Below are 25,647 nucleotides of genomic sequence, written 5' to 3'. Positions count from 1 at the left end.
TTTGGGTAACCTTCCGCGAGAAGCTTAATAAAACTTAATCCTACTCCAACCATTCTTGGTAATCAGTGGCCAGTGGGTATTGCTGCAAGATCACTATCTCCATATCTTTCTAGTGGGTATTACTGTAAGCCTGCTAGTAGTTCATCTCACCATCTCCACATCTCCTCACTGCTCACGAAAACATGACATCAAGCTTCTTTTCACCCTCCGGATAGTTAATTTCCCCCTCATCAACCTGCTCATAATAATAATCCACATCCCTGGTCATTTGCCTCATATCGTCGTTTTCCATTGTGAGATTCTCGCGCATAATCAGCTCAGAAGATTTACCACAAGCATCCCATTAATGTTGATTCCTTAAATAACCACGTTTATCTCATACCATTAAATGGACTTATCCAAATATCTAAATATACAACAAATAAGGACGTGTATATCGAGAAATAATTGCTTTTTCCACACCAGCATAGGTAATTGAACAAATAAGAATACACACTGTCGCGACCTTCTTTAGAGTGGGTTCGGAATTGAACTTCGACTTGAAATAAATGAATTAGAATCGTCACCGATCACTTTAAAAATATTTAGGTGGATCGGACACCATCTTACCTGATCTGTGTTTTACCATAAATGTGTCGGGTTCGGGAGTCGGTTACGGTCAAGGAAGGATTAGCACCCTTGGACCGCCCTTTCGGTACCAATTAATTTATCGGTTGTCTTATTTGCAAAAATTAAAATTTAAATCAAAATTTAAAATATTCTATTCAAATTACTCACCTTTGATTAGTTAAAGTTATTCCTAAAAAAGTCAAGATAAATACTAAATGGTGTAATATGTAAATAAAAAATAAAAAATAAAAATAAAAAATAAAAATAAATAAAATTAAGAATATTAAAAAAACCTTAGGTTCCTATGCACTCTTGTTGCCGCCTCTTGGATTTCACTTTTATATCAACTTGAATGTGATGTGCTCCCATGAAAATCAGGTCTTGAAAATCAACAATTCATGGATAGCTTTAGTGTGAACATGGCCCAGTGTGTATTCTATCGTTCTCTCCCTTTTAAAAAATCATTTCCTCCTCTATTTTTATTCGTTTGTGTCCATCAAACGCAGGATCCGAAGCTTAGCTCTTGGCCTTTCTTACGGAGGTAAAAAAAAATGATATAAAATCTCCTTTGTTCTTTAGTTTGCATGTACATGATGCTAACGGAACGAGAGAGGCTCGGTTGGCATTGAAGGAGCACGCTACTGATCTTGGGACCACTCGGAGTGTTGTGGTTGTTGATGTGGCACATAGTTAGGGGACCACCGCTGGTTCGTGCGCTCACGTGGACCATTTGGTTGCTAGCGTAGAAGGTGAATGGCCATAGCTGGAGCGGCTGTCTTTCTATTTCTGTATTGAATGTGTAATAATAATTCGAGAGAAGGAGAGAGACAGTGTTCTTGAAGCATTCTCAGGAGATGGGTGAAGGAATTGAAAGCGAAGGGTAAACAATAATTTTTTCTTTCTTTCAAGAGATTTGGGTCGGATTGTTATCTGGTCCGTTTGTTTCCATCAGGACTTTAATGTTTCCACTAGCATCAAAGCCATCAAGCTGGTTCATCATCCCCCATAGTACCTAGAACCCCCATCCTTGAGAGAGAGCTTTTTAATCTAATTGAGAGCAGAGTGCAAGGAGAAATTATAGGGACGTGTGTTATGGGGATCCATCGTGGGGCCCTGGATATATGATTTTTAATTCAACTTCTTCCTTTTTCTCCAAGTATTCAGAGACCCATTAATCTACGGCACTTCACCATTTATCGTGGGTCCCTCTGAGACCTACAAAATAATTATATATAAATTAATAATAATACTAATAATAATAAGTAATTATAATAATAATAATAATATAATATATTTTTTAAGTCCGGTCAAAAACGGGTGTCTACAACTGCCCCTCTTTGCATATTCTTGTGTTAGCAAGAATAGGGCAAAGATGAAAAAGACAACCAGTGTTTGTCCGGTGTTCTCAAATGTGATTGAGCTTCCTGGAATTGGGCCTTTGTCTTCTTCTCGGTTTAAAGATTTCGGCTTGAAAATTCTTCCAGAAAGCAATTCATCGCTGTCACCGAGCTGAATGAAATCGAACTCGTCAGGTCTTTGGTTGGCAGATAGCCCTTCTCGACTTAAGCTATGCTGCAAATGATGTGCCTCGGAGCTGAGCGTAGTCGAACTCGAAGGTTTGGTGTTTTAAGATAAACATTTTCAAAGGTTTTTTTTTTGTTTCAAGAGAAACCGTCTCAAGAGAGACAAAACTTAGTTCCAAAAGAAACTGTCTCAAGGGAGACGAAATTTGTTTCAAGGAAAACATATTCAAAGATTTTGTTTCAAGGGAAACTGTCTCAAGAAAGATGACTCCTTGTTTCGAGAGAAACAATCTCAAAGGCGATCGATAATTTGCTTGTTCCTGAAGATGAATATTGTTGGTGAGCACGATTCCCTTCGTCGTGAAATTGAAACCATGGATGGCCCCTAAGTCGTGAACCTGAGCCTGGGAATTGGATATCTTTAGTCGTGAAGTTGAAATCCAATGTAAGTTGCATTGTTTCAAGGCCAATATCCTTCGATGTGAAGTTGAAATTGACTCCGAAATTTGAACATTTATTTGGATATCCTTCGTCGTGAAGTTGAAATCCAATCTAGAGATGGATGTTGCTTGTGTGTACGATTCCCTTCATCGTGAAGTTGAAACCGTGGATGGCCCCTCTGTCGTGGAGTTGAGCCTTGAATTGGATATCCTTCGTCGTGAAGTTGAAATCCAATGAAAGTTGTGTTGTCTCGAGTCCAATATCCTTCGCTGTGAAGTTAAAATTGGCTCCGAAATTGGGAAATTGTTTGTTGACAACCAGCCTTCCCTTCGTTGTGAATTTGAACTTGTGTTGTCTCGAGTCCAATATCCTTCGTTGTGAAGTTGAAATTGGCTCTGAAATTGGGAAGTTGTTGTTGACAACCAGCAGTCCCTTCGTCGTGAAGTTGAACTTGCGTTTTCTGGAGTCCAATATCCTTCGCTGTGAAGTTGAAATTGGCTCTGAAATTGGGAAGTTGTTGTTGACAACCAGCGGTCCCTTCGTCGTGAAGTTGAACATGCGTTGTCTGGAGTCCAATATCATTCGTTGTGAAGTTGAAATTGGCTCTGAAATTGAGAAGTTGTTTGTTGACAACCAGCGGTCCCTTCGTCATGAAGTTGAACATACGTTGTCTGGAGTCCAATATCATTCGCTGTGAAGTTGAAATTGGCTCTGAAATTGGGAAGTTGTTTGTTGACAACCAGCGGTCCCTTCGTCGTGAAGTTGAACATGCGTTGTCTGGAGTCCAATATCCTTCGCTGTGAAGTTGAAATTGGCTCTGAAATTGGGAAGTTGTTGTTGACAACCAGCGGTCCCTTCGTCGTGAAGTTGAACTTGCGTTGTCTGGAGTCCAATATCCTTCGCTGTGAAGTTGAAATTGGCTCTGAAATTGGGAAGTTGTTGTTGACAACCAGCGGTCCCTTCGTCGTGAAGTTGAACATGCGTTGTCTGGAGTCCAATATCACTCGTTGTGAAGTTGAAATTGGCTCTGAAATTGAGAAGTTGTTTGTTGACAACCAGCGGTCCCTTCGTCGTGAAGTTGAACATACGTTGTCTGGAGTCCAATATCCTTCGCTGTGAAGTTGAAATTGGCTCTGAAATTGAGAAGTTGTTTGTTGACAACCAGCGGTCCCTTCGTCGTGAAGTTGAACATGCGTTGTCTGGAGTCCAATATCCTTCGCTGTGAAGTTGAAATTGGCTCTGAAATTGGGAAGTTGTTTATTGACAACCAACGGTCCCTTCGTCGTGAAGTTGAACTTGCGTTGTCTGGAGTCCAATATCCTTCGTTGTGAAGTTGAAATTGGCTCTAAAATTGAGAAGTTGTTTGTTGACAACCAGCGGTCCCTTCGTCGTGAAGTTGAACATGCGTTGTCTGGAGTCCAATATCCTTCGCTGTGAAGTTGAAATTGGCTCTGAAAACTGCAAAAAATCATATATGCTAAAATGATGAATGTAATGCACCTAAGTATGTCTAAGATGCATGCAACAATGAATTATGTCTTCTCTCTTGGATGAAGTCCTACCAATCAGGTCCATGGAATCGATCGTGCCCCATCCCTTTTCAAGCTTAGGCTTTACAGACCTTTCATATCTGAGACTACTCTGTTTGAAAATGTTTTTTTTCTCTTTTTCTTGTTTTAGGAGAAAAAATGATAAAAATGCTGTAAAATATTGTTCGCCATTGAATCAAATTTGTAAACGTGAGTTCAAAGAATATCAAAGGAATCAATAGCTCTTTTAATGCTTTCAGAGTTACAGCTCTTTGACAAATGTTCAAATGGATGAGTTGGCTTTAGGTTGGCCTTTTTCTAAGGTTTTGGTTACCCAAAATGTCATTTTTTGAAATATCGCAACATGTTTGTTTTGGTTTGGCATTTTAATTGGGTGCAGACAAAATGACGCAACTAGCATGATCAATTACTAGACCTTTTATCTCGGTCCTCTGAAATCTTCCATTTGTTCAAGCTTTGTAGGCTCCTCTAACAAAGGCAGTGCAAAAAATATCGGTCTAAAAATGAAATTCTTGAGTGCTCGTGTGTAGTCGACTATAACAGGTGTTCCTTAACTCCCTTAGTCCAACATTACCAAAAATTTCTTGTTTAGACAAATTTGATTTAATTTGCCGTTATCTGGCTAGCTGAACCCATAAAGCCGGGGCGTTTAACCAATTGCTTTAGAGGGATATCTTGATATTATAATCACTTTTATCAAGTTAACTGAAGGGTTCATCTCATCACAAAGTCTTCGGCCTGACAAAAGCAGTGGAGCAAACACCGAATTGCCAAGTGTCCTAGCAATGTCATGGTTTGAATGTAATCTACTCATAAGGCTAGAGCTTTCAAGTTTCCTCTATAACCAATTGCCTTAGTGGAATAGCTCAGCTTTACGGATTTAATTTCTTAAGATTGTCAAGAAGAACCTGTTATAGTCTAGGTGTTGTTGAAAGTCAAAAATTTTATCTTTAGAGTTCAATTTTCAAGCAACTGACCTAAACTAGATTCACCTACTCGACCATTCCATCTGTGAAGATCATTATCATCACTGAACGTCTTAAATAAAAAACATAGTAATGTCATATGCAAAAGGATGACCCATGTTGTCCGCACTATATGAAAGAAAAAGGTTATATTGGTTAATTGCAAGAGCATGGTATGGTGTTCAAGGGTATATTCTGGGTAAGGTCAAAAGTAATTGCTTTATCAGTTTTTTATCATGTTAACCTGTTAAAGATCTGTAACTTTGAACCATTTACATAGTTTCTTAATTCAGATGATATTCAAAGAATTGCAAGTTTGCAAATGTGATTCGTTGTTTAACATCTTTAAAGTAGAATAAATTTATTTAAATATCCTTACAGAAACTTAAGAAAAGATGGAAAACAAATTCAAACAAAATGCCTCAAATGTTGAAATGATCTTCCTCACTTGGATGCCCCCAAGTTGTTGAAGTCGATCCAATTCTTGTTACGCATCTTCCGCACGATTATCTTGAATATGAAACAGTTCTTGATAGTGTGCCCTGGGACACCGTCATGATATTCGCAATGAGCGTTCTCATCATACCACTAGGGGTATGGGGGCTTCATGGATTTCTCTGGATATGGTGACACCACATGTGTGCCAACAATAGTTGGTAAAGCTCCTTATATGTCATAAGATCGAAATGTTCTCATTTTTATTAGACATGTGAATGTAATAAAAAAGAGAAAAGTAATGCGAAATATGCAGAAATGCATGATGCATGCAATGTTCGAGGCATTGATCCAAAAAATGTGTTTGTTATTAGGAATAATCCTTATTGGGGACAAAAGTGTTTTATCTTTTAAGAGACAAAAATATCCTGACGACTTCTGATATGTTGACTAGTTTTCTACCTTCGTCTGTCACCGGTTGAATCACCTGTCGAACCGCTCTGGCTTATCTGGATGAACCGTGCAAATGACGAGTTGTTTGCCCCAAAAAAAATCTCAAAGGACTGTACCTCCGGCTTCCGCTCTCTGCTGATTTTGTTCCCTAACGACAATACCATTAGAGCCCTCCATTGATAGAAACTATCTGAAACTTGCTTCTTGAATTTGTCAGCAATGACATTCAGCTCAGCTAGGGTTTCGCCATCTTGTTCTCGTAGTTTTCGAAAGGAGCGTCTGGGTCAGTAACATTTTTCTCATCTTGCCCTTGCAACCTTTGCCAGTCAAATCTTCAAAGATAGACTTTCATTGTGCTTGATGTAGACCCGGTTCATCCTGAGTCCTTTATAATGAAGCAGAGCGATATACTATTCAATTGTGGGCACCACGTCTTCTGGATTGAATATGACGCATAGTCACCTTGTAGATTGCCCTCTGTATTTTCATCTCTTGTATTACAACCCCTTTGTCCATTAATGCAGATTATTCATGTTTAACAAACACGTTTTTGGTGGATCAACACCTCTTTTAAATGATGCAAGTGATGAAAATAAAATGAAAGAGAATAAAAAAAATAAAAAAATAAAAAGAGTTAGTGAGGTAAATCAAAAACAATAAAAATGAACAAAAAAAATCCTACCCCACATGATATCTACCCCATATGCTTATTATTCCTACCCGAACATGATCTCTATCCCACATGCTAATTTCAAACAAATCCTAACCGCATATATTTGTCTAGTTCATATGCTTTGGAATAGAAAATAAAGCAGGAAATAATCTCGAAGCAGCCTAGGGTTTGAAATGAGGTTCTGGGGTGGGCCCTAATTCCCTCTAGTCTCCCGGTTTAAGTTCTAAAAGGGTACTCGAGTTCTCCTTACTGGTGCCCCCTTGGGCTTGCCAGACCCTTAGTCCTAAGCCTATTACAAGCTTGCGTGGACTAAGTTAAACTCGATAGGACACATTCCCTTATGTCTGTGCGGTGAATAAATTCACACGAAGACGTAAGGTATATGAATCCCGAAGGCTACTTGCTAGGCATATGCGATGAATAAATTCACACGAATGCGTCGCTTTCACCCCCACTTAAAACGGGTTCGGAGCTTGGGTTTAGAGCTTAGAGATGACAATTTTGAAAAAAATCTGAAATCATTAAAAAACGTCAGTACAACTATTTATTTGAAAAATAATCAAAGGTAAATAATTAGAATCAAATAAACAAATTAAAATTTAAACTTGTAATTTTCGCTAAAAAAGACAACCGGAAATTAATTTCGGCCTGACTCACTTACCTATCCCCAGCAGAGTCGCCAAGCTGTCGCGACCTTCTTTCGGGTGGGCCCGGAATTGGGCTTCGACTTGAAATAAGTGAATTAGAGTCGCCACCGATCACTTTAAAAACATTTAGGTGGAGCAGACACCATCTTACCTGATCTGCGTTTTACCAGAAATGTGTCGGGTTCGGGAGTCGGTTACGGTCAAAGAAGGATTAGCACCCTTGGACCGCCCTTTCGGTACCAATTAATTTATCGGTTGTCTTATTTGCAAAAATTAAAATTTAAATCAAAATTTAAAATATTCGATTCAAATTACTCACCTTTGATTAGTTAAAGTTGTCCCTAAAAAAGTCAAGATAAATACTAAATGGTGTAATATGTAAATATAAAATAAAAAATAAAATAAAAATAAATAAAATTAAGAATATTAAAAAAACCTTAGGTTCCTAGGCACTCCTGTTGCCGCCTCTTGGATTTCACTTTTATATCAACTTGAATGTGATGTGCTCCCATGGAAATCAGGTCTTGAAAATCAACAATTCATGCATAGCTTTAGTGTGAACATGGCCCAGTGTGTATTCTATCGTTCTCTCCCTTTTAAAAAATCATTTCCTCCCCTATCTTATTCGTTTGTGTCCATCAAACGCAGGATCCGAAGCTTAGCTCTTGGCCTTGCTTACAGAGGTAAAAAAATGATATAAAATCTCCTTTGTTCTTTAGTTTGCATGTACATGATGCTGACGGAACGAGAGAGGCTCGGTTGGCATTGAAGGAGCACGCTACTGATCTTGGGACCACTCGGAGTGTTGTGGTTGTTGATGTGGCGCATAGTTAGGGGACCACCGTTGGTTCGTGCGCTCACGTGGACCATTTGGTTGCTAGCGTAGAAGGTGAATGGCCATAGCTGGAGCGGCTGTCTTTCTATTTATGTATTGAATGTGTAATAATAATTCGAGAGAGGGAGAGAGACAGTGTTCTTGAAGCATTCTCAGGAGATGGGTGAAGGAATATAAAGCGAAGGGTAAACAATAATTTTTTCTTTCTTTCAAGACATTTGGGTCGGATTGTTAGCTGGTTCGTTTGTTTCCATCAGGACTTTAATGTTTCCACGAGCATCAAAGCCATCAAGCTGGTTCATCATCCCCCATAGTACCTAGAACCCCCCATCCTTGAGAGAGAGCTTTTTAATCTAATTGAGAGCAGAGTGCAAGGAGAAATTATAAGGACGTGTGTTATGGGGATCCATCGTGAGAACTTGGATATATGATTTTTAATTCAACTTCTTCCTTTTTCTCCAAGTATTCAGAGACCCATTAATTTGCGGCACTTCACCATTTATCGTGGGTCCCTCTGAGACCTACAAAATAATTATATATAAATTAATAATAATACTAATAATAATAAGTAATTATAATAATATAATATATTTTTTAAGTCCGGTCAAAAACGGGTGTCTACACACACATTGGAGAATCCTGACGTTTATGCATAAACTGAGTATGCATTGATCTTAAACTTGAATGTTGGTGCGTTATTCACTCTGATAAAGTGAAAAGCTTTGAGAATGTAGAAAAACAGAGGGTTTAAAGAGTTGTCAAAGTTTGGTTTTGGAAGGTAAAACCAAACACACAAAACAGGAAGAAAGATTTGAAATTTTTAAAAGGGTTCGGGATATATGGATGCAAGATTTGTGTCGTTATAAATAAAATATTCTTTTATTTTAAAAATAAAGATAAGATTCAAATTTATATCTAGCATAAAATTTTATATTTAAAAAATAATCACCAAAGGAACCCTTTGATGGTGAGACCTGGTCATCATTTTTGTTTTGATTTATATACTCTTCCGGTCTTCTCCATAACCTTGACGCTCCATTAGCTTAAAAACATTAGCTTCCAAATCGGTTCGTGAGACATCCAAAAGATTGTTGTCTATAACCAGATTCTTGAGCCCGAGTGCAAATTTTAATAACTACATGATTCGAAATCTTTCTAATAGTTTACAGTCTCTGTAAGAATCTGAGTAAAACATGATAGCAGGGATTTAAAAATATAAAATTATCATATATTTTAAATTTTTTATATGTATTTTTTATTTAAAATCTGTTTTCACTTCTTAAAATTTTATAAGTTTAAATTTGTCTCCTTAAAATTTAGAAACTCAAGTTCGCACCCTAACTTAAAATCATGCGTCCGTGGCTGCATGATAGTTGCGTTATCACCCAACCAAACTTTTACCTTGACGAAGTCGTATTTGACTGAGGGAAAAGAGAGACCGATAATCTTGTCGTCTTCGCCATTGAAATTGTGGTTAGCTCTTGTTTGCTCTACAACTTCCTTGCCCTTGAAATTATTCATCGTCCGCTCGTTTTCTACTATTCTCTCCTTTTTCTTTTTCTTTTAGATTTCAATGATAATTTATACCTACAATTTCAATACCCTTCCATCCACTTAAAATTCATGTCTCCTTCTCTGCAACGTTAATAAAAGAAATGAATGAGGGAGAGAGGGAAAAGGAAGTTGTAGAATAGATAAAGATTCAGTCAAAACGTCAGCTTTCGTCCAAATGTTGCCACATCAGTTTTCTGTTACTGGATTAACTGTTATTAACGAACCGGTTCGGTTCGAGGACGTCAAAATCGACAGCCACATATGATATGAAAAAAAATAAACTGAACTAAGGGTCCAATTTGGTCATTTCGAAAATTTGTCTCCCTATTGGCTCTTTTTGGTAAATTACATTTCCATCTTCGTATCGTCTTTCATTTTTCTCCCCCTTTCTTCTCCTTATGCTTTCCTTTCTTCTTCTACTTCAGTCGCACGTAATTGTAAATGTATTTTTTAAGTTTTTTATTCTTTTTTTGAAGTAAATTTCAAGGATTCCCCTGTAAGTATTTTCTTCCCCTTCTCCATTAATTTTATTTTAGATCAGTTTATGATTTTATACCGAATTTTTTATTTTATTGGAGTTCTTTGTTTTGCTTCGTACTTCGATTTTTTCCTGATTTTTTGTTTTACTTCAGAAAATTTTCATTTTTTTGGTTTGATTTCGATGAATTTAAGTTTTAACTAAGAATTTCGAATCTGGAAGTCAACTCTGATTTCTAATTAGTCGTTCGTTACACTTGAGTGAAGTTTTCGTTCGATTGAGCGGTTAATTGAGGGTAGTAAATATGATTCTTTGACTGATTGAAAATGTCATTAGTACATGAGGAAAATCTAATTTTTACATACATTTTGTTTGGATCCAGTAATATAGCTAGACAATTTAATCAATTTCTTGCAATTCAACTTGCTTAAAATAAGAATTAGGGAAGGTGGAGATTTTTATTGAGATTATTGCGGCTTTTAGCAACTGTAGAAGAGGTATAGCTTAATCAAGTTCTAGCCACTTAACTTGATAAAGATGGTAAGGATTAGAAAAGATGGAGATTTTTGTTGAAATTATGGTTGTTACTTGGTCAGTAGATGTAGAGATGAAATTTGGCTTTTGGTAATTGTAGAAGGGGTGTGTATCAGTTAAAATTTTATTTGAGAAATATGGATTAGTTCAGTTCTACAAGTGCATGACATTAAAACTTCGAGTGATGTTTTATTTGATGAAAACTGCACCAACTTAGGATCTCCAGGAGCATATTTAATTTGATTAAACTGCATAAATTAAGATCTTCAGGAGCATGTTTTATGAAATGTTTTTTGATGGATGTAGCTGCTTAACTTCTGGATCATGAATGATGGCACTAGAAGCTAATTTTTTACACTTGATTGAAATATTTTTGTTGGATTGCAGGATATATTTATGCACTCCATTGTAAAAAAAATGTTTGATTCTGGTTATAAAGCCCAATATATGAGTGGACAAAGGGAGAAGTTTGTCAGGTACTGAAAACATTATTCTAAATATCCCCCCCAACTCTCTTTCTATATCTTATAGGTTGAGGCATATAATCTTTACGTGTTTTTTTCTATTTTCTCCAGGTTGGATGACTTGGACTCTAGATTATCATCACCCTCTGCAGCAGGATTGAAAATTTGTGGGTTTAACATTGAGGGATTAGGCCGTTCTGGCCATGCAAACAAGACAACATCTCGATCTTTCAAGAGAGGGATCAAAAAGGGGTCTGAAGGACTTAAGTCAATTGGTCGCTCACTTGGATTTGGGGTTTCTCGAGCAGTATTTCCCGAGGATCTTAAAGCATCAGAGAAGAAAATATTTGATCCTCAGGATAAATTCCTCTTTCTATGCAATAAATTATTTTTCATATCATGTATTCTGGCAGTATCAGTGGACCCTCTCTTTTTTTATCTTCCAGTTATTAATGATCCTGAAAAGTGTCTCACTATTGATAAAAAATTAACAGTTACGGCAACGACTTTGCGAACGATTATAGATGTTTTTTATCTTATACGCATGGCTCTTCAGTTCCGTACAGCTTACATTGCACCATCATCTCGAGTTTTTGGATGAGGTGAACTTGTGATTGATCCTGCAAAAATAGCCAAGCGATACTTGCAGCAATATTTTGTCATTGATTTTCTTGCTGTACTTCCATTACCACAGGTCTTAAATCTGTTTCCTTGGGCATTCAATGACTGAATGTGCCTCATTATCATTGGTTCTAATGCATCTAGCTCTCTGTTTCTTGCATTATATATTTCTTTACTGATTTCTCCCTTTTCATGCATCCATGTTTGGTGTGCTGTATTCATATTTATTTATGATTTATGTGGGAGCAATTCCATCTAATCGTGTAGTATTGTTCTTTCTTTCTTCTTGGTTTGCCTTATTATTATGTGCTGTATGTGTATAACCTTTCTTTGTATGCATGCTTCTGTTTTCTTTTACATTGATACACTTGTTTCTGCATGCATTCTATTATTTTAAGTGTGAAACATGGGAGCAATTGGCAATTTATGTTGCATATATGCACTATGATATAGTATTTCTTTCACTGCTTATTTTTCCATCTGCCTATTTATTGGTGGATCTATGGCTACTATTAATTCACGTAGGTAAAGCTTTGAATACATGCTGGGCAAGGCAGATTTAAATATCCTTATGATTCCTAATACAGAATGAATGTAACATCCATATGATTCTCGTAGTGAAAGTCTGGCAAAATATTGTTTTCCTTTAAGTGCTTAATGTGTTGACTACGAATGTTCATGTTAAGATTAAACGTGCATCATCATGTTCGAGAGGAGTAGTTACCTCTACTTGGAAATACTGTTAATGAACTGTCACTGTTGCATGTCATCCTAGATTTGGCTGATCAAAAGCACCTACAGTTCTCTCATTATTTTGTTCATAAATGCAGATTGTTGTTTGGAGATTTCTTCATAATCCAAATGGTTCAGATGTACTAGCAACAAAACAGGCCTTGTTTTTTTATTGTCTTGTTTCAGTATGCCCTCGATTTCTCAGAGTTATGCCCTTAACATCAGAAATGAAAAGGACAGCAGGTGTCTTTGCTGAAACTGCTTGGGCTGGAGCTGCATATTATCTGCTATTATATATGCTTTGTAGTCATGTAAGTGCTTATTTAATACACATCTTTATTTCAATTGAAACCTGTTGTTATTTCTTCTCCACCCCGTTTGTTTTATGCTATCTTTTGATTTATGGGGCACAATTTTCACACTCACCTGTTCTTTTAAAAATATGATTACTTGCGTAATTATGTTTTGACCTGTGCTTTCTTTCTTTCTTTCTTTGATGAATGATTCAGATAGTGGGGGCATTCTGGTATTGGGTGGCTGTTGAACGAAATGATACATGTTGGCAGAAGGCCTGCAAGGATATTGGTATTGGTAATTGCACTAAAACTTTCCTATACTGCGGGCTTCAAGTTGGGGAAGGTTATAACAAATGGACTGATATCAGAGATTCCGTTCTTGAAAAAAGGTGCCCAGCTGATGAGGATAATAATAATCCTCCATTTGATTTTGGAATCTTCACGCAGGCTTTGTCGTGTGGTGTTGTTTCATCAACAAAGTTCTTTTCCAAATACTGCTACTGTTTGTGGTGGGGTCTACAGAATTTGAGGTGGGAAAACATGTTACTTCTAACTGCTAATTGATTTATATGATACGATAAAAGAAAAATATTAGTGAATTTAGTCTGGACTGTGTATGGGAATATACTATAACAGATAATTGCATTCATGTGAGACATTGATAATTATTTAGTTATCATGATTGTTGATGACAGTTAATTTCATAGTTTTGCATTGAATAATTTTTCCAGAAGTATTTTCATGAAAGAGAAGTTGCAAGATGCCATTGTGGAAAGTATTTTTGTCTCGTTGGCAATTCATATGAAATTTATGCACTCTAGGTTGCTTTCTGCTTTCTGTATCTTTGATCTACTAACGGGGACTTGGATGTTAAATGCAGCACCTATTACACAAGGCTACTGATTGAACACTGAGAACTCTAAGCTACATCTGCCCACTTACCTTTGGATCATGAGTTCTTGCCATTTGAGAAAATTTCTCTTATATTCTTGCTATCTTTGGTACACTATTTTAAATGATATGTTCCTATTATCACCACTCTTTTGGCTACTTGCTGAACTAAATTAAAGGAAAGAAATAGAATGCCAGTCACCTAATGCTCTTATACGTTTTAACTTGATATTCGGTTATTCACCCAACAAGCCTACTGTTATGACTTCCCTTTTATCTAACATAGTTATATGTTATTAACATTCTCTATACTTGTGTTTAACTTATGTTCGTGAGCAAAACTTAACTCAGCTTTATTATTTTGCTGAAACCCCTTTTCTGTACTCTGCAATACTGATTTTTAGACATCTCTGTATTTCATGCATAAAATATATTATTGTGCTAATACTCAATTTTCTAAGTGACATTAATTTGAGAAAGTAGGAAATGTGTTGTTTGACTATTGTTTTTGTTTTAACCGTCCATTAAAATTTCAGCTTATATATCAAGTATGTAAATGATTTCATGATGTCTTGCGACATAAACTTAAACCATCAATTTTGCCTTTGCTGATTACCAAGATTCTTCTGTATTTCCTTCAATCTATTTGCAGCACCCTTGGTCAGGGACTACAAACTAGCACCTATCCCGGTGAGGTTATATTCTCCATAGCTCTTGCCATTTTCGGACTCATCCTCTTTGCACTTCTGATTGGAAACATGCAGGTTTGGACTTTAGCTCATACTTTATTGTACTAATTAGTTAGTTGAGACTGTTGAAGCACAATTAATCTGACAGTATCATGGCATTATGGTTGTTTTCAATGTTGTTAACAGACCTATCTTCAGTCGCTCACCATTCAGCTAGAAGAAATGAGGATTAAAAGGCGTGATTCAGAGCAGTGGATGCATCATCGTATGCTTCCGCAGGACCTGAGGGAACGAGTGAGGCGTTATGACCAGTACAAGTGGTTGGAAACGCGTGGTGTTGATGAAGAGAGCTTGGTTCAAAGCCTTCCAAAGGATCTGAGGAGAGATATTAAGAGGCACCTCTGCTTGGCTTTGGTTAGAAGGGTGAGTTCCATTACCCCTTTTTGTATCTTTTCTTTATTTGTTTTTCTTCTTTTACCTTCCATTTGTCTTTCTACATCCTTGTTTTAAGGCATATGGAATACGTCTTTTTTCCATGACATAAATCTCATGTTTGCATTATCTCAAGTGTGTTATTTTTGTTTACTGGATTATCTAGTACGCCTTTAGAAGTTCATTTTGCTATAATTTAATGATCCTGATTCAGTTCCGTTTTTCCGTATAGACCTGATCTTTGCCTTCTGCTTCTTTTCCTTTCCCTCTGATTTCGTATTTCTGCAGGTTCCTCTGTTTGAGAGTACGGATGAGAGATTGCATGATGCCATTTGTATACGGCTTAAACCATGCCTGTTTACTGAGAACGCTTACATAGTCCGAGAGGGGGATCCTGTTGATGAGATGCTTTTCATTATTCGTGGCCGCCTTGAGAGTATAACAACAGATGGTGGAAGGAGCGGATTTTTCAACCGCAGTTTGCTTAAAGAGGGAGATTTCTGTGGAGAGGAACTTCTAACTTGGGCATTGGATCCCAAAACCGGCGCCAACCTTCCAACATCTACTCGGACGGCGAAGGCTTTGACTGAGGTCGAAGCTTTTGCCCTTACTGCTGAGGAGTTGAAATTTGTTGCCGGTCAATTCAGGCGTCTTCACAGTAGACAGGTACAACATACTTTCCGTTTTCATTCACAGCAGTGGAGGACATGGGCAGCTTGCTTTATCCAAGCCGCATGGCGGCGTTATTCCAAGAGGAAGAGTCTGGAGAAGCTTCGTCGGAAGGAAGAAGAGGAAGCAGAAGGATCAAATGGAAGCCGCAACAGCAGTGGTGGAGGCTCGTACAGGATACGAGCCACTTTCTTAGCTTCCAAGTTTGCTGCAAATGCACTTCGTGGCATTCATCGGAATCGGATTGCTAAGAGTGCAAAGGAGTTGGTGAAACTACAAAAGCCTCCTGAGCCTGATTTCACTGCTGAAGACGCTGATTGACATGTAATGAATGCGGTGTGAGAGTTAGAATGATGTTATTTTATTTTATTGTACTTTCGCTTCTTTCACTTAGAGAACAATGTACAAATGCATAGATATTCCGATTTGGAGCCGCAGTTGTAACAAAGGCTTTGCTTGAAGAAATATTAAGACTTGAGGTGGTTGCTCGCTGCTTCATTATTTTTATGCTCGTTGATTCAAAGTCGGGTATATGAATTATCCGATCTGGTTGATCATATCTTGAAGGGATTGGAATCCGAAATGTTTAGAATTTGAGATACGAAAAGCTAATTAATAAACTTTATTGATCTGCATCTAAAATCATTTGAATTCAAAATGAATTTTAATACCTAAATTAGCTTTTATTCAAATTGACCTGAGTCTAAAATCAATATAACTCTGTAATTAACAGGTCAGGTCTACCATGAATTAGATGTGAGCAAGACTCGATTCGACTCGAAAAATCGATTTTTTCTATTCGACTTGAAAAAACTCGACTTGAATTGCGTTCGAGTTATAATTTCATAAACTCGACTTGAAAATATTTCAAGTTCAAATTGAATTGTAAAATACAACTCGAATAACTCGAAATTTTTAGTAATTATTATATTGATTTTCAAGTTTGAGTCGAATCCCTCAAACTTTGTATAGTATATGTGAATCATATATGAAAACAAATACAAATAAATATATATATATATATATATATATTGTATACGGTTATAAAATATCATTTAAATTGGAATCAAATAATATCATAATATTGTAAATATTTATAATTAAATATGAATGGGAACTCGAAAATTTGAATCGACTTAAGAAAATTTCAAGTCAACTCCAAGTTATAAAATATGACTCGTCAACTGGAAATTTTTTTACTCAACTCGATCAAATGCTGACCCCTACCAGGAATCCAACTTCACATTATCAGTTTCACATAGCTACTTGATTGCACCAGTTAAAACATCCTGAACATGAAATCGACCCTCTTCTTTTCCTTTCCTATTTCTGCATTTTCTCAATTTCCCATTTTCTTTCGAACACGTTATGTTCATCTTCAACGTTTATAAATTACTCATATAAAATTTGTTATTATTTCCTGCAAAATACAACAGAAGGGATCCGTGGCGCAATGGTAGCGCGTCTGACTCCAGATCAGAAGGTTGCGTGTTCGATTCACGTCGGGTTCAATTACCCCCTTCAATTCTTTTTTTTTTGCGTCTTTCTTATCCATAAAAGGAAACTAAGCTTCTTTGCTAACTTTCGCCCTCTTATCCACAAACGGAGATTTCTTTCAAAGTCATTTGAAATGTTTTCAACTTGAAACTTTTGAACAGTACAAGTGTTAACATTACAAATTCTAATTTATCTCGAATCAAGTTCATATATTCAATTTTTTTCCATGTTTATTTGACAGAATTGCAGGATAAACAAGACCGCTATCAACTGTGAACACAGCAATTCCTTAATTTAACCACCAGTGGAACCCATTCCAAAGCTAATAAAATTCAACCATTTGTACGATAAAGAAATATTCAAAAACCATAATGGTCAAGTCCACAAGCAAGCGACCTCCTGCTGGAGTCATCCTCTCGATGAAATCGAAATAAATTTCTGTGGAAAACGGATTCAATCGATCTTCACCGATGAGCCTGCTGAACCAGAAACAAGCATAGAAACCGATCGCGCTGGTGAGGACGAAGAACGCATACGATACGATCAACATGTAACCGAAGTAGAGAATTCCGGATACTGGTTTCGTGATCTCGAGCTTCGTGAAGAAGTAGAATGCAGCGTAGAGGAATAGGTAAAGTGCCGAAGAACCGGACTTCAAGTAAGATCTCCACCACAATCCTCACTACATAGATGGAAGTAGCATAGAACAACTGTGATCTCTGCACAAGTCACAATCAGGATGAGGAACACAATGAAGAGGAAACCGAATATGTAATATAATTGATGCAACCATATTGAAGTTAGGATGAAGAAGAGCTCAATGAACACAGCTCCGAAGGGTAGTATGCACCCGATCAGGACCGAAAAGGCCGGGCGTAGGTACCATGGCTGTTCCGGTATTTGCCTCGGTATCTTATTAGTTTTGACAGGGTCTTCCTTTACAGCCTTCTTGAAACCGACGTAACTCCCCACGAAGACGAGCGGGACAGAAATGCCGAACCATAAGACCACGAGAGCGAACATTGTTCCAAACAGCACTGCGCCGGAGGATTTCTGACCCCAAATCAGTGCATTCAATACGAAGAAGTGTTGAAAATTAAACCAACTTTCGGTGGAAAGTTGGATTTAATTAATCCACCGAATACAATTGTAAAAAAGCAGTACACAATTGTTGATTTTTCAACAATGGTAGAACTTTAATTTTAGCCATTATAATTTAGAGTATTTACAAATTAATCCTTAAGTTTCAACTATAAAAACCCTAGCTCATTTAGCTTCAAAATCATCCCAAAGCATTCTAGCTTTCTTCTAATACTAGAGAGAATTTAGAGAGTTTCTTCAGAGATGTTTTCTCCTTTTTATCAAGAGAGAATTATCATTGTTTTCTCCTTGGTAGATCGAGAGATGTTGTAATTCTTATTTTCTCATAGTGAAATTCTTCTACCGTTGCCCGTGGTTTTTACCCTATATTATTTAGGAGTTTTCCACGTAAATTTTGTGTCTCTTTTATCTTCAATTTTTATTTTCTCGAATTATCAGTTGCGATTTTGCTCTATCCGATAGCCGTCTTCCGCAACAATTGGTATCCGAGCCAAATTAGAGTGTGTAATATCTGCTTATTGTCTTTGTGGTTGCCACCAAAAGGTGGATCCTCCAACATAAGAAAATAAGAAGTTATTATCCATTCTTTGAAGGTTCCAGAGAACTATTCACGATAGTGAAATAGTGGGAGCTATCCGTAAAAGAAGGTATAACAACGAAATTTGATATTGAAAAATTCAATGGGAGAAATTTCTCATTGTGGAAATTGAAGATGAAGGCCATCCTGAGGAAAGACGGTTGTCTAGCAGCTATCAGTGAAAAGCCGGTAGATTTCATAGATGACAACAAATGTATCGAGGATGGGAATGTTATGGCAAACTTTCATCTAGCATTAGCAGATGAAGTATTGTCAAGCATCGAGGAGAAGAAGACAGCGAATGAGATATGGGATCATCTCACCAAATTGTACGAGGCAACATCGTTGCACAATAAAATTTTCCTTAAGAGGAAATTGTATACTCTCCGTATGCCAGAATCTACTTCAGTGACGGAGCACTTAAACACACTGAACACGTTATTTTCTCAGCTTACATCTTTAAGATGTATAATAGGAGAACAAGAACGTGTTGAACTTCTACTTCAAAGTCTACCTGATTCATATGATCAACTCATCATCAACTTGACAAACAGTAATGTCACCAGTCTAGTCTTCGATGACGATGCAGCTGCTATTCTACAAGAAGAAAATCGACGCAAAAACAAAGAAGACATACAAGTAAATCTGCAACAAGCAGAAGCATTGACAACGATGACAACGATGAGAGGGAGATCAACAGAACGTGGCCAAAACAGCAGTCACAAACATGGTAGATCGAAGTCGAGGAGCAAGAAGAATTTAAAGTGCTACAATTGTGGAAAGAATGGTCACTTGAAGAATGATTGTTGGAGTCTAAATAAAAACTCCAACCTACAAGGCAATACCGCAAACACTTTAGATGATGGAGATGCTCTATGTTGTGAAGCGTCAACCACCGTGGAAGGCAGAAAAAGATTTACAGATATATAGCTCATTGATTCGGGAGCAACATATCACATGACCTCAAGAAGAGAATGGTTACATCATTATGAACCTGTCTCAGGAGGATCTGTGTATAGCTGCAATGATCATGCCTTAGAGATCGTTGGCCTGTGAACCATCAAATTGAAGATGTATGATGGAATGATTAAAGTTGTTCGAGATGTGCGATACGTGAAAGGCCTGAAGAAAATTTTATTATCCTACGGATTGTTGGATAATAATGCGAGCAAGATTGAAACACATAAAGGAATCATGAAGGTGTTCCGTGGAGCGCTTGTGGTGTTGAAAGGCGAAAAGATAACAACAAACTTGTACATGCTGAAGGGAGAAACTTTGATAGAAGCAGAAGCCTCTGTTGCCTCATGTAGTTTAGATTCTGCAATGCTATGACATCATAAACTTGGACACATGTTAGAACAAGGAATGAAAGTCCTTGTAAAGCAAAAGCTACTTCCAAGCTTAACAAATGCATCACTTACTTTGTGTGAGCATTGCATAACAAGTAAGCAGCACCGGTTGAAATTCAACACATCAAAGTCTAGAGGAAAGAGTGTTCTAGAATTGGTTCACTCTGACGTATGGCAAGCACCAGTTATATCCCTAGGTGGAGCAAAATACTTTGTCTCATTTATTGATGACTACTACAAGAGATGTTGGGTGTACCCTATTAAAAAGAAGTCAGACATGTTTTCAACTTTCAAAAACTTCAAGGCACGGGTGGAACTTGATTTTGGAAATAAAATCAAGTGTTTCAGAACAAATAATGGAGGAGAATACACAAGCAAAGAATTTGATGACTTTTGTAGGAAAGAAGGCCTCAAAAGACAGTTCACAGTGGCAACCACTCCTCAACAAAATGGAGTGGCAGAGCGGATGAACATAACCTTGTTAGAAAGAACAAGAGCAATGTTAAGGGATGTAGGCCTAGAAAAATCATTATGGGCAGAAGCAGTCAATACTGCCTGTTATTTGGTGAATCGAGCTCCATCAACTGCAATAGAGTTGAAGACACCAATGGAGATGTGGACTGGTAAACCAGCTGATTATTCAAACCTCCATGTATTTGGAAGTATTGTGTACGTGATATACAACTCCCAAGAAATCTCAAAATTGGATCCAAAATCTAGGAAATGCAAATTCTTGGGGTATGCTGATGGTGTAAAGGGGTATCGATTGTGGGATCCCACTGCCGCAAAGTGATCATCAGTAGGGATGTTATCTTTGTAGAAGATAAGCTACAAAGAAAAGAAGAAGATTGTAGCACTGAAAAGTCAGAGTCTACACAGATACATGTGGAAAAGGATGTTGAACAAGGAGATTCTTCTGAAGCAGAACCAGCACATGATGAACAAGAACCAGAGAGTTCTGAAGCTCCAACAACTCGTCAATCAGATCGTGTGAGAAGAAGTCTCAATTGGCACTCAGATTATGTTATAGAAGGTAATATTACATACTGCCTTTTAACAGAGGACGGTGAGCCATCAATATACCAAGAGGCAATAAACAACTCAGATGTTTCACTGTGGATGATGGCGATGCAAGAAGAAATCGAAGCCCTTCATAAAAATAATACATGGGACCTTGTGCCACTACCACAAGGAAGGAAGTCAATTGGTAACAAATGGGTCTTCAAAATCAAGCGAAATGGTGACAATCAAGTTGAGAGGTATCGTGCAAGACTGGTGGTCAAAGGATATGCTCAAAAAGAAGGTATTGATTTCAATGAAATCTTTTCTCCTATGGTTCGACTAACAACAGTTCGAGTAGTTTTGGCAATGTGTGCTACATTGGATTTACATCTAGAGCAGCTAGATGTTAAAACAACTTTTCTTCATGAAAATCTTGAAGAAGAAATTTATATGCTCCAGCCTGAAGGTTTTGAAGAAAAAAAAAAGAAGAACTTGGTTTGCAGGTTGAACAAATCTCTGTACGGTCTAAAGCAGGTGCCGAGGTGTTGGTATAAGAGATTTGATTCCTTCATTATGTGCCTTGGATACAACAGACTTAATGCAGACCCTTGTGCTTATTTCAAGAGGTCTGATGATAACGGTTTTGTTATATTACTGTTGTATGTAGATGACATGTTGGTTGCAGGACCCAACAAAGATCATATTGAAGAATTGAAGGCACAACTAGCTAGAGAATTTGAAATGAAGGACTTGGGATCAACAAACAAGATTCTAGGGATGTAAATTCACCGAGACAGAAGTAATAAGAAGATTTGGCTTTCACAAAAGAATTACTTGAAGAAGATCTTGTCACGATTCAACATGCAAGATTGTAAGCCAATTTCTACCTCTCTTCCTATTAAATTCAAATTATCCTCCAGTATGAGTCCTAGCAGTGAAGAAGAGAGGATGGAGATGTCTCGAGTACCGTATGCATCAGTAGTGGGAAGTTTAATGTTTGTTATGATATGCACAAGACCAGACATTGCACAAGCAGTGAGAGTGGTTAGTCAATACATGGCGAATCCAGGCAAAGAGCATTGGAATATATTAAAGAGGATCTTGAGATACATCAAAGGGACCTCAAATGTTGCATTATGTTACAGAGGATCAAATTTAATTATCAATGGGTATGTAGATTCTGACTATGCAGGGGATTTGGATAAAAGCAAATCTACTACAGAATATGTGTTCAAAGTTGCTGGTGGAGCTGTAAGCTGGGTTTCAAAATTGCAGTCAGTTGTGGCTACATCCATAACAGAAGCAGAATATGTAACAGCTACACAAGCCAGTAAAGAAGCAATTTGGTTGAAGATGCTATTGGAGGAGCTTGGGCACAGTCAAGAGTATGTCTCTCTGCTTTGTGACAGTCAAAGCGCCTTGCATCTAGCAAGGAATCTAGCATTTCATTCAAGGACAAAGCACATACGAGTTCAGTACCATTTCATTCGTGAAAAGGTGGAAGAAGGAACAGTAGATATGCAAAAGATCAATACCAAAGACAACATAGCAGATTTCATGACGAAGGCAATCAATACCGATAAATTTACTTGGTGTCGATCCTCTTGTGGCCTATCAGAAACATAAGCAACATGATGGTACAAGGTAGAAAGAATGATGTGAATATATGATTGTTTCAATCAAATCTTCGAGTGGGAGATTGTTGAAAATTAAACCAACTTTCGGTGGAAAGTTGGATTTAATTAATCCACCGAATACAATTGTCAAAAAGCAGTACACAATTGTTGATTTTTCAACAATGGTAGAACCTCAACTTTAGCCATTATAATTTAGGGTATTTATAAATTAGTCCTTAAGTTTCAACTATAAATACCCTAGCTCATTTAGCTTCAAAATCATCCCAAAGCATTCTAGCTTTCTTCCAATACTAGAGAGAATTTAGAGAGTTTCTTGAGAGTTTTTTTCTCCTTTTTATCAAGAGAGAATTATCATTGTTTTCTCCTTGTAGATCGAGAGAGGTTGTAATTCTTATTTTCTCATAGTGAAATTCTTCTACCGTTGCCCGTGGTTTTTACCCTATATTATTTAGGGGTTTTCCACGTAAATTTTGTGTCTCTTTTATCTTCAATTTTTATTTTCTCAAACTATCAGTTGCGATTTTGCTTTATCCGATAGCCGTCTTCCGCAACAAGAAGATCGTAAACACGGTTCCGGGGAATTTAAGAGCAGTTTTGAGTGCAATGTTCTTCCAGTTTGTGGAATTTGATTGTAAAATGCCAAATGATTGTTGATGAAATGTTTCTCTTCCTTGCTCTGCAATTATCAAGAACAGACCAGATCATTGTTTGCATCATCTATGGAAAAAAATGTTAAAAATTTATTCTAAAAGGAATTTGATCAACGTAGCATCATTTTTACCCCAGCATACTTCAATTTGAGTCCAACATGAAACCCATGCCGATAAACTACAGCGTTTTCAACGTCGAGCCTTCTTATCGGAACAACCAACTGAAGATTATCCAAGATCCTTATAAAAAACAAATCACAGAAACATCGATTGTTACTCAAACAAGAAATGCCTGAAATGGAATACTTACAATCAAGAATTTCATGAATGAGAGACTCACATGTTGACTCTATACTCATCATCGTCATCTCCTTGAAAGCCTTTGCAGCTATCTTATCAAGAACCTTACGACACACAACATTGCACACACGCGATTCTCTCGTTTTAAACTGCAGATCAAATGACCATTTCAATCAGAGGAAAACCAATATAAATTAAAAATAACATAAAAGAAATCATGATGGAGACACCGTGTAAGGGGAGTTTTCGATTCGATCACCACGAAGAACTTCCCCAAGATTCTCTGCACTGTCGACTATGTGATCAGGCTGACAATAGGGTAATGAATAGTAGGAATAAGGAAGCTGTGCTTTTTGTTGAAGTCAGCTTATTCACTTTCACGTTCAAAGGATCCCCCTGCATAGGGTCATAAAATGCAGATCTGAATAAAACCCAATAACACAATGGATAATTCCAGTCGGCCCAAAGATCCATAATACGTAATATCGATGATGATGATGAGGATGCATGAATTAACATTACATACGTTCAAATGCATGCGTGCATGTGAAGAAACTGACCGTTTGGAAATCTTCAGGGGCAACACTAGGGAGGTAGAAGCAATGAGATGGAAGGAAGAAGATAGAAAACAAGGAGAAGATCCATGCGACATGGAAACTACGACCCGCCATGTTTTTTTTTCCTATTTTCTTCTTCTCTGGATCAATATTCGATAGCCTTAATTCCCACTTTTCCACTATTTAAAATGGAAACTAAATAAGAAAAAGACACTGCTTTTGAATTGTTGCTGGTGTTATGGAGTTGAATTTCCTCGTTTGTGAAGAAAGGAATGAAGCGAAAGGAAGGGTAGTTTGTTATGGAGGAGATGGAAAGAGAAATTTATGTTTATAAAGGGACCCTTCCCCTCCATTGGCGCCATGAACAAAAGTCTACTTCCTCTTCTGATGTACGGTCTTGATTTTGATCGACTCCACTTTGATGGTTTACATGTGTAACGTGTGTTGAAAATTCAATGCATGAGAGTGGAAATTAAAAGCACATGGGCGGCTGTTTTCTAAATCAACCAGTGGGGCGGCTAAATAATTTGGTGCGGCTGTTAAATTTTTTATTATTTTGTAATAGGGATAATTACGAAATTGAGTCATTTAACTTTACGCTATTTTTTAAAGATTAGTTTCTAAGCTTCAACTATAAATACCCTAGCTCATTTAGCTTCAAAATCATCCCAAATCATTTCTTTCTCCCTATACTAGAGAGTTTCTTGTGAGTAGTGAGTGTTTTGTAAACACCTGTAAATTTTCTCTCTTAGTAAAAGATCTGCAGCAGTCCGGAGACGTAGGCAAAATTGGCTGAACTCCGTTATCAATTTCGGGTATTATTTTTTTGCTTTTATTTCGCATTCTCACTAATCTGGTTATAGAGAAATTATTTGTTACTCGGTTTATTTCCCAACAACTGGTAATCAGAGCTTTTGGTTGTGAATTTTGTTAATTTTTTGTGAGGTTACTATTTATTACTATTCACATGAATAGTGAATAGTAAAAAAAATTATCGGCGATACGAATTTGTCGACGGGGGTGTTCTAATACACGGTGGTTCACAAGAATTGTCACAAACGATCCAAACGAAGCCAGATTCGAGTGGGAGCGATGACTGCAGACGAAGAGAAGGTGAAAATTAAGAAGTTCGATGGTGCGGACTTTAGCTTTTGGAAGATGCAAATTGAAGATTTTTTGTACCAGAAAAATCTATATCAACCCCTCCCAGGAAAGCAACCAGAGGGCATGAAGAATGAAGATTGGGCTCTTCTCGACAGACAAGCCCTCAGAGTTATCCGACTGACGTTATCCCGCAATGTTGCTTTCAACATAGCAAAGGAAAAGACCACAACAGATCTTATGGCGGCTCTCTCCAGTATGTATAAGAAGTCATCGGCCTCAAATAAAGTTCATATGATGAGGCGATTATTCAATTTGTGGATGGCGAAAGGGGCATCAATGGCTCAACATCTAAATGAACTCAACACAATCACAACCCAGTTGA

At 37.3% G+C, this 25,647-nt stretch overlaps 1 non-coding gene and 2 pseudogenes across 1 annotated transcript; 2 read left to right on the top strand and 1 right to left on the bottom strand.

Moving 5' to 3' along the window:
- Positions 1-10,296: 10,296 nt before the first annotated feature.
- Positions 10,297-15,989, top strand: LOC120169293 (annotated as a pseudogene).
- A 941-nt stretch (positions 15,990-16,930) lies between these two features.
- Positions 16,931-17,002, top strand: TRNAW-CCA. The gene has a single exon. It is a non-coding gene; the product is annotated as a tRNA-Trp (tRNA).
- Positions 17,003-17,310: 308 nt separating this feature from the next.
- On the bottom strand, positions 17,311-24,541 carry LOC120169363 (annotated as a pseudogene).
- Positions 24,542-25,647: the final 1,106 nt, after the last annotated feature.

This window comes from Hibiscus syriacus, unplaced genomic scaffold (genome assembly GCF_006381635.1).
Source record: "Hibiscus syriacus cultivar Baekdansim isolate YM2019G1 unplaced genomic scaffold, ASM638163v2 tig00111758_pilon, whole genome shotgun sequence".
NCBI classification, from domain to species: Eukaryota; Viridiplantae; Streptophyta; class Magnoliopsida; order Malvales; family Malvaceae; genus Hibiscus; species Hibiscus syriacus.
This window is presented reverse-complemented; position numbering and strand designations above follow the sequence as displayed.